The sequence below is a fragment of the Maniola hyperantus genome, chromosome 9, assembly GCF_902806685.2.
Source record: "Maniola hyperantus chromosome 9, iAphHyp1.2, whole genome shotgun sequence".
NCBI lineage: Eukaryota > Metazoa > Arthropoda > Insecta > Lepidoptera > Nymphalidae > Maniola > Maniola hyperantus.
This window is the reverse complement of record NC_048544.1, coordinates 10397107-10412477: the sequence shown is the minus strand read 5'-3', so window position 1 is coordinate 10412477 and position 15371 is coordinate 10397107. Positions and strand designations below refer to the sequence as shown.

General features: G+C 35.3%; 1 protein-coding gene across 4 annotated transcripts in view; it reads left to right on the top strand.

The window, feature by feature from the left end:
* LOC117985445 (zinc finger CCCH domain-containing protein 13) overlaps positions 1-15371 on the top strand; it is a 95041-nt gene that overhangs the window by 15943 nt on the left and 63727 nt on the right. The window contains exon 1 of one of the 4 annotated variants that reach the window (XM_034972165.2): positions 8470-8496. The exons of the other annotated variants lie outside the window; for them this stretch is intronic. The gene's annotated coding sequence lies outside the window, so the exon portion shown is untranslated. Of the gene's footprint in view, positions 1-8469; positions 8497-15371 lie in introns of those variants that run through there. 4 annotated transcript variants of the gene reach the window in all.

The following is a 15371-nucleotide window of genomic DNA, read 5'->3' as shown; positions in this document are numbered from 1 at the left end:
ATCGATATGATACCAGTACAGAAGGCCGGGAAGTTTATATCGTTGAACTAATAAGCTAGCCAAGCGTGATGTTGTAGCTTGTAGGCGAACGCGTAAGAAATTATATCTTACCTGGCTACTAGTTTGAGAAAGTCATTTTAATATACTTAATGACTTACCTAATATTCTTTTCATAACCTTCTTTGCTCATATAGTGGCTTTTATTTCACTGGTATCAATATTTATAGATTCTTACTATAGACTAATATAATATTTGTGGTACCTGCCCACAAAGACTGAGGATATTTTTCAGTCTACAGTACTTGTAAATGACTTCGTCTACGAAGTCGTTTAACATTCAAATCTAATAGGTTTGAAAGTCGAGTTGTAAACCGTAAAAGATCCTAAACACCTAGAATTGCTATCATCATCATCATGATCAACCCATCGCCGGCTCACTACAGAGAAAGGGTCTCCACGCTGGCCAAGTGCGGATTGGCAGACTTCACACACCTTTGAGAACATTATGGAGAACTCTCAGGCATGCAGGTTTCCTCACGATGTTTTCCTTCACCGTTAAAGCAAGTGATATTTTAATTACTTAAAAACGCACATAACTCTGAAAAGTTAGAGGTGCGTGCCCGGGATCGAACCCCCAACCTCCGATTGGAAGGCGGACGTCCTAACCACTAGGCTACCACAGCTATATTACAGAATTGCTATACCACGCCATATTTTATTTTGTCACATAAAATCACATCCTGCTATCCATACAAATTATAATGTTTGGTTGCTTACGATCTAGGCTTAAAACGATCTAGGTATTTCAATGTATTGAAAATATGTAGTTTAAAGTTTATAAAATTGCTTTATGAACTCTATAATGCTGGCAGAGTTTATAGAGAGAGAGCCCCAGCGCGTGCCAGACCTTCCTTGTTTTATAAAATCATCATGGTGGCTTTAGGAGATAATAGGTGTAAATAATCCTAGTCAAAGTATAAAGTCTAATTTTTTATATTTTCTTCGGAGTAGTATTAGAAATCACGTCGGCCATTGTAAGTTATTTTATACTAAAACGAATTTTAGTCATTCATTAATTCATGGAATAGCTTTTTGGACCCTTTTAAAATAACCATTCCAAAATAAAAATTTGAGTACCTATATTTAATGTCGGCTAATTCATATCCGATCCGACCATTAATTTTACCGATTGGCATCATTTTGACAGAAAACAGACTTCAAAATGCCAGAACAAAGCATACGAATATTTTTTTACTCGTAACTACTCGTATTTTGAAGTTCTCCTCCACCTTTTTTAGAGTTCGGTTTAAAATGTATCTAAGGTAGGCCTATTCCGGTTTCGGTTCTGTACAAGATAAAAAATACAAGTATCCATTTAAAGAATCATTGATATCAGTTTATCTCTGGTTGGAATTTTACTTTCTTGTTAGTATTATCGCGTTAGTAGGTCATTTACGGGCGTTGTCACGATCAAAATTTATATTATACCGAAAGGTAAATGTATCGCCGGCATCGATTGAATGAAACTACATACTTATTTTATTGACTCGTTTTATAGCTTATTAATATATGAAATCACCTGATTATAGACTTTTTTTAATCGATACCATTTGGTGTACCCGTTGCGTTGGTGGATACATTCGTAATTAGTACTATTATATCTTCTGTGGTAATACCTACCAGTTATTTCTCCATCGGGTTTCTTGTACATACCTAATTGTGACGCCTTAGACCTATCCGTATGCATATTAGGTATGTAACCTACGATTTAATAAGTGCTAAACATGGAATTAGGAATCAGTTTACTAGTGCTAAATATGATAAAGTTACTTAAGTTGACCTCTCTAATATATCGTTCTAATTAAGTACTTACTTGTAGCCAAATATAGTCCAATGTTTTAGAAGACCCGAGAGGAATACATATTGTTATTTAAATGTTAAAATGACACTAAATGTCTGTATCATCATCAAAATCATGATCAACCCATCCTCGGCTCACTACAGAGCACGGGACTTCTCTGAGTATGAGAAGGGGTTAGCTATAGTCACAGACCACCACCTATAGAGTATAGACACCTAATAACCGCACACCCCCGATCGCCAAGCTTAGGCAGTTTCTTAGCATAAAAGTCGGCCCACGCCCGTTCGGTACCCTCATTCGCACATTTTCTTGATAATGTGACTTTGAGTTTACCAATCACAACAAAGCATTTTCGCCTGTCCCCCACTGATGATGATTTTGTTTTCATGCAAAACCTTGTATATGCGTACGGTCTAGTCTTGATGTTGAATTCCCTGTGGCTATAGTCCACCACGCTGGGCAAGTGCGAATTGACAGACTTTACACACCTTTGAAGAGCATTATGGAGAACTCTCTGGAATGCAGGTTTCCTTACGATGTGTATATACCTATTACCTACCCGGATTTCTGAAACGCATATTGACGAAAAATGTGTAGGTAGTTAAATTGCTTTAGGTACATTTTAATACGCATTAAGGACGTTATCATCAGTGTGTAATTTACATTTTGTAACGCATTTTAAGCCGTCATTCTCGATTGTTTTCGCACCCGTCTAATGACAAAGTCGTGTTCCATGATGTTGCCACGAAGCCTCCGTAAAATTAGCATATTAAATACCTACTTCAAGTTTATTTGATTAGGTACCTATAGCCTACCAATGCTTGTTCGCGACAGCGATTCTTAACTTACTTCCATAAAAAGGGACAGGTTCTAAATTAGGAGCATATTTTATTATCACTGCTATCGTAAATAAGTCCCTTAACTTTTTGTCGTTAATGATTTTTAGGCTCTTTACACACTGCATCTGATCTGAATGCGAGAATTCTCGTTTCGGACTACGCCTCAAAATTACGATTTCGGAAAATGAAAATCGGATCTTGTGCGCAACCTGTCATACAAATAGTAACTACTAGTACTACGGCTACTTAGAATCGATAATTCTCGATTCTAAACAAACTTCAGCTACAGTACTGGCAAACTAAACCCCTTTGCGGTACATCCTTGCCGGTAGGATAGTTACTAGGCACGGCTGAAGAATTCCCAAATTGCCCTTACCGGGACTCGACCCCAGAACCTCCCACTTATAAGACCACAGCACTAACCACTGCACCGGAAAAATCGAACCTGTAAGTAGCTATAATTGAAAGAAAAAACAGGATTAGGGGATAGAAGGGATACCTATTTTACACATTATGTACAAAAAAAACTGTGATAGCCTAGAGGTTAAGACGTCCACCTTCTAATCGGAGGTCGAGGGTTCGATCTTGGGCACGCACCTGTAACTTTTCGGAGTTATGTGTGTTTTAAGTAATTAAATATCACTTGCTTTAACGGCGAAGGAAGATATCGTGAGGAAACCTGCATGCCCGAGAGTTCTCCGTAATGTTCTCAAAGGTGAATGAAGTCTACCAATTCGCACATGGCCAGCGTGGTAGACTATGGGCAACCCTTCTCACTCTGAGAGGAGACCCGTGCTCTGTCGTGAGCCGGCGATGGGTTGATCATGATGATGATAATGATGACACAAAAAACACGAAAACACAAAGACACAAAATTAATAAATATCTAAGGCAAATACCTTTTCGCCCAAGGAATTTTCGGAAAATCTGCCCGCGAGCTTCGAAACTCCGTTCTATGAATTCATCAGTAAATAGGTATGTTACATAAGAGCGTACAAGAAACCGATCGAAGATACGTCAATAGTAACAATTATAGCACATCGGCAACTTTCGAATGCCGCAGCAGAGCGCAATAGGCTGAAGACTGATTGCTTTTAAGATTGCTTTTATACGTTGATTTATTTGATGAGATGTGTAGACTTTTTTTTATTGAAAACAGGTTTGTAATTGACCGTAACGTACACCTAATAAGTAATGATGCAGCGTCTGAAATAGCAGGTTCATAACAGCGTATTTATGGCACAGGTAGATCAATGATTGATATTTGGCACAAACTTGCAACAAATACCTCGATGGGCTTTTGATAAGCCTTCTACATAGTTCACATACCATTTTGGAACCAGGGTAGCTTGACAGACATGATAAATCATTAGAACATTAGTAATCGTATTAGTAGTAGGCTGTGCTGTGCATGTATGAAGAGCAGACACTCATCTTCTAAATGGCTAAATTGACTTCAGCGAGTCACCAAATATCCAAATTTAAAAATAAATATTGGTATAGTGTAGTATAGTGAGATTAGTGAGTTAGGTAAACTATAATAGCTAAAATACGATTTTATTAACCTTTACTTAAAAGTTTGGTGTAGGTATAGATTTGGACAACAAGTAATAAAAATGGAAGTTTATGGTATTCTTCATACAAGGATAGATAGTATGTTAGTTTTAAAGTAGCAGATCTAGGCGTAGCATACCTAGATAAGTGCTAGCCATGGTGGCATAAGCCCTATGGCAATTCTATATTTAGCGTGACCGAACAATAACCTCGACAAGCTACTTGTGGCTTCCCTTGCTGGCGTTTGACCACTTATATATTACGAGAAAGTTGTCTTATACTCTCAAATGTTAGTTCAGTTGGTATCTACTATCTACAATCTACATCCGTGCATCTTTTGCCGATAATGAGGCGTAATCTATAGATCCAATAACGTCTATTACTTTGGACGATAGGTGTCAATCAAGACCACAAATAACTGGTAGTATTTTGCCTGAGTGCATTGACTTATTATGCCTGAGGGAGAGATGTTTAGAAGAGATGATAATTAGGATTTCCTAAACTAAGAATTGATAAAAGTCAGTGATTATGTGTTGATTTTATAAGAATATCTCTCAATAGAAAAGAAGGAACGACTGTAAGAAAAAGAAAGTGACAAAGAAAAAGTTTGTCATAATAGGTACCTACCATACGAACTCGTGTGTGATAATATAACAAAGAATCACTGTGGGTTTTACATAACTTATTACCAGTCTTAAACGTAGGGTGCGAACAAGCAGAGGCAAATGAGCTATATCGACAATGTGACAAAATTGCCATCAATTATTAATTATTATATTGATGCCTACTGAATTAACACCAAAAGAGAACGGATTGAAATCCGTCAGGGCCCTGTTTAATTAATAAATGTGACAACGGGATATTTTTTTTACTAAGTTGTCAAGTAACTAAATTTTAACTTAATTTTAAGTAAGCGTTTTCATCCTCATTTCATCACATTTTATCCTATCTATTTTAACCTATCCAAACGTGCTGTAGTCACCGGCGCTGATGAGCGCGCGGCTACTTAACCGAATCTACTTGTTTACTTGCACACTAAATTTTAACTTGCAACTTACTAAATTCACTGTTTACATGCATTATGTCACTTAAAATTAAGTTAACTACTTATCAACTTAATGCGTCTAAAATAGGCTTAAAAATTACAAAAATTGTTAATTCGAAGAAACTTGTCAAATTGTCGAATTGCCACCTGTCATTGTTGCGTAAGGGCCAAGTCGTATGGATTCTAACCCGTTGTAACTATTGTCGTACCATGGTCGTATCTGTCGTACTACAACTACAAGCTTTGCGCTTTGGAAGAGAAAGGCTTTGTCTATAGCAAATAGAGATTGTAAAAATTAAGGTGACAATTTTTAAGCCAACCAACACTAACGTTTCATTTCTTGTACTCTCGCATACATTGATCATTACAATGTTAGTAAAGCGTTTTACCCCGGAGGCACTTGATATATACCCATTAAAAAATCATTATACCTAATTTAGAGTTAAGTAAAAGTTTCAAGGCACGTTGAAAGACACACGGACGTTCACGGAATTCTAAGTAGTAAGTTATGGTCTCGCCCATCCGGTAAAACCGGGTGTTTTAACAAATAAAACCTATTTTTTCTTTATTTTGTTGAATTTTGTCAATTTACATGATAACCCTGATGTCGGGTAGGTAGGCAAGTACGTTGTTGAATTTTAAATTGTAGATTTAAGCCTGACATTCAAAACTAAGGGGAATTCTAATTATACAGTACAAAAACTCGTTATTTTAAAATCCGGTATTCTAATCCAGTCTAAGTATAATATTATATCTGCCTGTATGTCTGTCTTTCACTCTGTATGCTACACTGTCACGGCCAGTTTTTACCGATTCATGACTCTATAGGTCAACGGGATGTGCCCTATAGGTTTTCTTGACAGACACGACGGACAGACAGGCAGACAACAAAGTGTTCCTATAAGGGTTTCTTTTTCCTTTTGAGATACGGAACCCTAAAAAAAGATAAACCTAAAGAGGTCTAACAAACTATAATATGACTAAGTTCACGCTTGGTTTATTCATGCAGTGCATAAAATAAAAGTTGGGCATAACCTCAATCTCTGACAAGACTGCACCATCAAGAAACTGAAATTTTAAATAAACGATTTAAAACAACAAATATATGGCCAAGAACCCAATATAAATCTTACCTAAATATTCATATATTGCAAGAGGTATTTCAAGAATGACATCTTTTTGAACTTTGCCCAAACTTTACATAACGACGTAACGATGAACTCATCACATTAAACATTTCATAAAAAAAGTTATGAGGCCTTTAACATTAAAGCAATACCAAGGAATTTGCCCAACACCAACAACGAAATTATGTATTTAGAACTTATTACAAAAATATCTGTTTATCACCTATATTTAAATTGGATTCTTTCTACACTATGCAGATTACTTTGAGAATATTTATATGTTAATAATGTAATATTTATATGGTAATATTTCAAAATATTTTAAGCTAATGATAACAGTGTAAAAAGGGGTTAAATGTTATGAAAGATTTCAAATAACAATAAACAATCAAGGAAATATCTTATAATATGTATTTAACATGGCGCAATATTATCGTAGGTGGACGTATATTTCGGTCAAAACTGTGGTTAAAAGAAGCCATGCGCATTGGTATAAAAGATCTGAAAACCGAAATCAATGGAGATTGTGCCTAAAGCAGGCCAGCGTGCACTAAGAACTGTTGTGCCGATAAAGGGTGTTTTACAATTTTTTTGAGCTTTATGCTCATTGTTACCCATTTAAGTAATAGGTACTTTGGATAAAAAATAAACTCTTTATTAACTGAACAGTTTTATAAATAACCTATTAATTAGCAAACAGTTAAAAGTAGGCTCAACCCAAGGCGTATAACTTTGCAAAATATAGACTTCGACGAATCGTATTAACTAAATGCTTGATAACCCGTAAGAAATCGTGGAACTATGATAAGCAATGAATTGTTAAAGCGGTATAAGTCTCCAAGCGACCGTTTTGTTTCGCTCCAAATGATAAAAAAATAATAAAATTTGCAACAATTTGCCAAATCATATACCGCGTTTATGATTGCAACAAGAAGATAAGTGGATGTTTCTTTTATGTTTAAACCTACTTACCTATTTTGTTGTTCATTGATAACAATAGAAGCTGTCGTCTATGCAGGTAGGATGTCTTGCCCTTATTTATCGTTACCTAGCGAAGTGCTTAGGAACAAGGCTCTCCTTCTGATTTGAATTAAATAAAAATGCCTATTTTGTTGTTGATAAATCAGTCAGGACAAGTCTTTTTTATACGTAGATAGAAGAAAAAGATAACGACAGTATACAGCTACTTTTGAAAATTAATTTTTATTTATTTGAGTGTATTGTGATCTTTAATAATAACAATATTATAAAAAAAATATTACAATTGGAAGAGCTAAGTAAGGTTATTTAATCGAGTCGAGCGCATACGCGATTCAATTTTTTTTAACACGAACATGTTCATTAGACAGTGAAAGTTAAATCATCTCACACTATGATTACTCGACTCAATATACCTAAATTATGCGTTTTATTCACTTTTCATCAAATTACATTAATGAATAGTTTTTCTTACATACGCATCCATTAATAATAATTATAACCGATAACAATCTAATAAATTACGAAGATATCAGCTGAATTATGAGAGCTTTACCTTGATAATTTAATTTTAGATTCTTAATGAATTTTATGTCCATATCTGATATATGTCGATTGTAAATACGTACTTAAATTACACTTTTAGTAACAACTGTTTAAATATTATTCATAGAGAAAAAACTTATCACTAAAAAAAATTATTACATTTTTGTACAATTAAATTATTGTACCTATTGTTGCACATTTTATCGCTATTTTAATTGTAATTATTTTAGCTATTGTAATTAATGATAATTTATTATTTTTCGATTTCGTCTATATAGCTATATTTTAAATTAATAAAACCTAACCTACCTATCTATAAAGGCACAAGTATTTATTGATGTCACTCGTAGATCAATGTGATAAAATTTTGACGTATCTTCTTCATATAACCAGAATAAAATACATAATATGCACATTTACTACAAATTATGTTGATTAAGATTATAACCTTGCTTAATATTGAATTTTCGTTAATTTATAGATTTCGTGATTTAAAAACTAAATTAATATTATTATTTTCAGATTCGTGAGGCGGAATCCAGTTTGGTGTGTACACTCTTTATGATTTGACATTTATTAATATAGATATACCTATTTATATCGAGATCACGATGTTAGTTATTTATTAACAGAGAACAGGATGTCGTTTTAATTAAAAATTTTTCTATCAGGCTTAGTTATTATCTGATTAGGCACCTACGTAAAGACTAGAGAAATTTAATATTTTGATCTTGAACCGTTCGTAGAGGTCAAATAACTATCATTGAATCTAGTGAGTATGTTCTCGCCAAAATATAGTGGAAACTAGGGCAGAAATATATACCTACATCAATGACGACACCATCTGGGAGTGAGTTAAAACAATACAATTTAATCAAAAGTTTAGTCTCCAGTCACGTAGAAAAAAAATTGCGTTTATATAAATTTATATAAATATCTTCTTCGACTTAGCGTTTTCCCATCTAGATGACTAGATAAGGTCCACTTTCCTAAATTTTCCGCCCACTATGCCCGGTCTTGAGCATCCGATTTACTGAGTCTATTGGCTCGCGGGTCTGCATCCACCCAGCGCTTTCTTGGGCGGCTTTAGCTCCAGAGATGGCGATGGTGAGACATCTATTACCGACGACGTACTTTGTGGTATCTTTTACATATTATTTATCTATGTAAGTATAGAGTAGAAGTAGAGAAAGTTTCGAGTAGGTGTTAGAAGTATGATTTCGGCTTAAAATAAAGTAGCATATGCCCGCGACTCCATCTGCGTTCAACTCTACAACTTTCAAACCCCTGTTTAACCGCTTTAGGGATTGAATTTTTAAATATTCTTTCTTAGTGGGTGTCTACGTCATAATGTGTGTGTGTGTAGTGCGTTGATAGATCAGTCAGTCAGTCAATCAGTCAGTTAGCTTTTCCTTTTGTCTATTTAGAAGATTCAAGCCAAATATCATGTGGAATTTTTATTGACTTTTGTTGACCATCGTGTAATTCTCAAGCTATTGTGACAGAAATTGTGATAAAATAGTTAGCGTTTTTCACACTTTTGCCGTTGACGTTTCCCACCAATTTATTATTATGTCATAAGTCATAACTCCTAACATGCATGGAGTCATACAAAGTGTAGTCGAAAACGTGTGAAATATAAACAGATAAAGTTATTTAACAATTACTGGTAGACATAGGGTTGCCAAAGGCCAGTTTGTAACAAACAGGACTTTTATCCAGACGATTCCAGCGGAAAAAATGCAAATAAAGAAGTTCTATTTCCTCTGGTATTCAAAAGTAATTCTTGAGCAAGACTCACAAGAACTCATATTAAATACCTATATAAATAATCTAGCTAATATTATATAATAGTTTATCGCACTGTGCATACTGCCGGCGAGAACTCTCTCTAATTATCTGTCGCAGCGACAAGAGCTATCAAAGAAAATCTCGCTTAGCAACGCACTTTTGGCGGTCAAAACTCGTGAGTTTAGGCAGTTCTGAGTTCTGACACTTGCTCACGGCCCAGCAAAAAAAAACTATTCTAACTAGACACTCGCTTCTCGTTGCTCGCCAACTCTAAGTTTTAACTCAACTCTTTTCTCGCTAATCGTTGACAATCGGATAACTGCCAAAATAAATCAGAAACCTAATGGATTAAACGAACTGTTCTTAACGTTAAAATCATTGTGCATACCTAGTAAATAGAAACGCCATTGAAATTTTCAGATAAAATTTTAAAGCTAGGTAAGTTTAACATCAACATAGTCGTAAACATGTTTAAGATTGTGGAACTCTACTTTCTGACACAACGGCGCTGATAAACTAATCCTTGTTGACACTGATAACCACACGTTAGGAAAGGAGGTTATAATATTACACAGTAGGTATATATATCCATAGTATATCTCATGCTTGCGACTTTTTCCGTGTGAAAGAGGATTTTTAAAATCCCGTGCCAACTTATTCTTTCCCTGGGATTCGAGGTATGTCCTTCTCTAGGATACATTATCAAACACCCTTTTTGTCGACGGAGGAAATTTTAAGAAATCGGAGAGATCTGGTTAGGTAACCCCCCTCGGTGGCCATTCTCAGAGGCTCTGAAAACTATCTCAAGACAAGTTGTGCCATTGCAAGCTGCCGTCTTTTCAGACATTATCAATCATATCAAGTACCCACAATGCCAATACGTCTGCATTTACAATAACGCGCCCAGATATTTCACTAGTTTGGGCGGCAACAACCTCATTCTCCATTACCCTTCTATACAACATTCCGCATTCTGTAAGTATAGCCAAGAACGTCTTGATTAATTGTCTTTCTAACGTTCTCGCACAGGTACATTACTAATTAATCTAGTCCCAGAACATCGCCTCTAAAAATAGAAGCTATGTTAATTCTCAAAACAGGCAAGGTCGTGTTCAGTAAACGTGATTATCATTAATGGGTAATTAACCGCCATACCTCGAATGCTAAGTCGCTACGTTAATGGAATAATGTTTGTCCGTACATTAGCGCTGAATGCGATTTGCCTTGATGTCGGCCAATTTGACCGATTTTAAGTAAATGAACAAGATTTTAATCAATGACTAATGTGTTTAACACATTGTTTACCTACTCATGTAAGATTTGAGATCGATTTTTGTGAGATTTGGAGAAAAATGTCGGTCGGAGAACAATCGGTGAAACGTTTAGGCCGTGAAAAGTTTAATCGCAGATCTAACATAGGCGCATAGGTAAAAATTGCAATCATTGATTTATTAACTACCTTACCTTAGGTAGTTAATAAATCAATGACTGCAATATTCAAATATTAAGTTCAATACTGATTTTACAGGTTTAAATCAAGAAGAGTCCTTTACTCAGTTCTATTGTTCAAAACAGTACCTACTTCATTGTATTCAGTACCTGTTTCTGAATAAATAAATAAATAAAATATCGACTTGTGAAACGTTTATTGGCGGCCTTGCTTAGGTTGCAAGTATTGGAATGTTTGATAATGAAACATACAAAGTATACCTACCTAATATCACATACAAGACTCGTATACCGCTAAATTACTAGTATGCCTTTTTCCCACTGCCACCAATCGTAGGAAAATAGAACAATGGCAAGGAAGCAATAAAGTCGTTTCACTGTTGATATTCTCGAAAGGGAAATGCGTAACATCGTAAAAACCTATTGCATATATTACAGCTATGTGGCCTACCCAGTGCACTTCACATAAGCGGTAAAACACTGCTTACCTCTTACTAAAAAAGTTATCAAACTACAGTACGCGACAGGTCGAGATGGCAATTGAAGTATGACAGACTCACACGACACGTCACGCAATCGGGCGTCCCCACCCCGATTGCCATTTCGACCTGTTGCATATTATAGGTATACCCATAACAAGGGACATTGAAGTATGCCTTTGAAATTGTCTTGTTATTGTTGTTTTATTTTCATTTGTCTATCTTATGTCTAAAATTAACAATTACTGTATAGTAGGTAAGTCATCATCATCTCAACCCATCGCCGGCCCACTACTGAGAGCGGGTCTCTTCTCAGAACGAGAAGGGCTTAAACCATAGTCTACCGCGCTGCCCAAGTGCGTATAGGCAGACATCACACATAGGCTAGACATTATATACTTTGGAAAACTCTCAGGCATGCAGACTTTCTCATTTGTTTCTTACTTTGCAGCAACTGAAAAATAATAAAAGCCAACTACTCATGCGGAGATATCCTAAAAACAACGTGAATGAATCGATATGATACCAGTACAGAAGGCCGGGAAGTTTATATCGTTGAACTAATAAGCTAGCCAAGCGTGATGTTGTAGCTTGTAGGCGAACGCGTAAGAAATTATATCTTACCTGGCTACTAGTTTGAGAAAGTCATTTTAATATACTTAATGACTTACCTAATATTCTTTTCATAACCTTCTTTGCTCATATAGTGGCTTTTATTTCACTGGTATCAATATTTTATAGATTCTTACTATAGACTAATATAATATTTGTGGTACCTGCCCACAAAGACTGAGGATATTTTTCAGTCTACAGTACTTGTAAATGACTTCGTCTACGAAGTCGTTTAACATTCAAATCTAATAGGTTTGAAAGTCGAGTTGTAAACCGTAAAAGATCCTAAACACCTAGAATTGCTATCATCATCATCATGATCAACCCATCGCCGGCTCACTACAGAGAAAGGGTCTCCACGCTGGCCAAGTGCGGATTGGCAGACTTCACACACCTTTGAGAACATTATGGAGAACTCTCAGGCATGCAGGTTTCCTCACGATGTTTTCCTTCACCGTTAAAGCAAGTGATATTTTAATTACTTAAAAACGCACATAACTCTGAAAAGTTAGAGGTGCGTGGCCGGGATCGAACCCCCAACCTCCGATTGGAAGGCGGACGTCCTAACCACTAGGCTACCACAGCTATATTACAGAATTGCTATACCACGCCATATTTTATTTTGTCACATAAAATCACATCCTGCTATCCATACAAATTATAATGTTTGGTTGCTTACGATCTAGGCTTAAAACGATCTAGGTATTTCAATGTATTGAAAATATGTAGTTTAAAGTTTATAAAATTGCTTTATGAACTCTATAATGCTGGCAGAGTTTATAGAGAGAGAGCCCCAGCGCGTGCCAGACCTTCCTTGTTTTATAAAATCATCATGGTGGCTTTAGGAGATAATAGGTGTAAATAATCCTAGTCAAAGTATAAAGTCTAATTTTTTATATTTTCTTCGGAGTAGTATTAGAAATCACGTCTTGCATTGCCAGACACTAAAGTGTCGTGGGAACCCCCGCTACGTTAATAATTTATTAAACTTTAAAGGTATCTTTATCTGCTGCTAGGTATAGCTACTTATTTAAAGTTTTGTGCCTTTTTTTGCGCTGAACTGCTGGTGTCGTAAGCTTACAATGACTGAATTCGCTATGGTGGAACTCTTATACAATCGGACCGTTTTGGGTACTTTTTCTGCAAAATCACGAGATACTTTCTAGGTAATGAAAATTTGGATAGATCTCTTGTTTTTAGACAGTTTTATTTAGCTTTACCTACTTTCTCTATTTGTTTCAAAGGATTTTTGAATTAAAACATATTAAAAGTATGGAGCTCATGAGTTATTGCGTCCTTATGATTACTTACAAGTCTTACAACATTAGATAAGTATGTGAACTCTGCAGGTTGGTTATGGAAAAGCTGCATCAATCACTACAATCTCAATTGTTGTGATTGGCTTAATTTATGGTATTATTGCTGGGATAATGTATTTTAGCCAATAGCGTGACAATGTCAGCCAATTGGAGGTGATTGTAATATTTAACCCTGGGCGTCAACTCTTCAATCCACGGGTTCACGGCGGGCATACGGCAAGCGAAGTAAACTAGCTATTGCTTCCCTTTGCAACATCATTTAATTTTATAACTGCACTATTTGCACCCGAATTTCTAGTCATTGGTGAATACATTTTGACTTAAGGCGTATTGATTGTACCCGTGCGCTACATGGACTAGAGCTGAACCTAATAGTGTGTTTAAAATAAAACTGTTGTATTATTGTTGTTAATTTATTTAATTCATATTACCTATGATTTCAAAATAATTTAAACTAAACCCAACCTGTTCGCAATTACTTTACATCTCACTTTCTTTAACATTCACGCAATGTAGTGAAAACAATTGATTTGTCAGTCTTTATATTGGTATGGACAGAGGCGTGCAATGTACACTTTCTCTAATTTCATTACAAATAATTTCCACTGCTCGAAGAAAGCTAATTTCCACTGTCCCTTTTTGCGGATTTCGCTTTGATTTCTAATTAAAATTTGTGCAAATTATTATCTTACTACGAGTAATAAAAATGCGAAAATTTGTTTGTTACCTTTTCACGGCTCAACCGTTGAACCAATCTTGACAAAATTTGGCACAGAGATAGCTTGCATCCAAGAGACATTGGATATTTTTTATGCAAGAATATCAATAAATTCCCACGGGATTTAAAAAAACCCTAACACACGCGTATGATGTTGCCAGTACCAGGTAATATTCTATAACTGTAGTAAATTAAATTCTTCATTCGAATTCAAAAATAAAGTTCTAACTTCGAATCATCACCATTAATCCATCACCGGCCCACTGCTAATCTCCTCTCAGACTCACTTTCTTAAGATCAAATACGACACAAAATAAAATAATTGTCACTTAAAAAATTAAAAACTTTACGCAGGTAGGTATCTATCACAGAATCGTGATAATATTATTGTTATTAAATAACGAAACAAGTCTAGCAAACTAGAAAAATGTAATCAAAAGTTAAAATATAAATATTTCAACGGTTCAATGCTTTCGCCTGCAGTTGAGTAAGTTTTTTCGAAACCGGTGGGTGTGGCTGGCACGTTAATAGTGCAGGTTCCATTCTCGATCGCGTGCCTCATGTTTTGAGTTTTTTATGTTATTCATTTTTTGTTACTCCACCAGGAATCGGGATGTTCTGATCTTTCCAGTTCTTTTTTCTTTTTTTTTTTTTAAGGCTTACGAAGTTTTTTGAATGCTTCCCGGGATCAAATTTAAGCCGGAGCGTGATGGAATTTTATAATAGAAGCTTAAACTTTATCGCTTTTAGAGTTGTGGAATGCGGCGTTTTTATGACATAGTATGGATTAATTCAATTATTTTGTAACGTTTCTTTTCCATTAAATTTTTCAGCATTCATTTATCAAATATAGTGCGGTGGGAGGGTACCTACTGGCTTATTATTATATTATGGAGTTATGACATCGAAAACGAAAAAAATAATATTAACAAAATGTTGAGAACGAATACGTAGGTATACTTAAAAACCCTATTTATTAAAAAGCAAGTTATCATAATAATATTTGGGTAAGATATGATATTTCCCGATTTTAATAAATCGTTGTTGGACTTG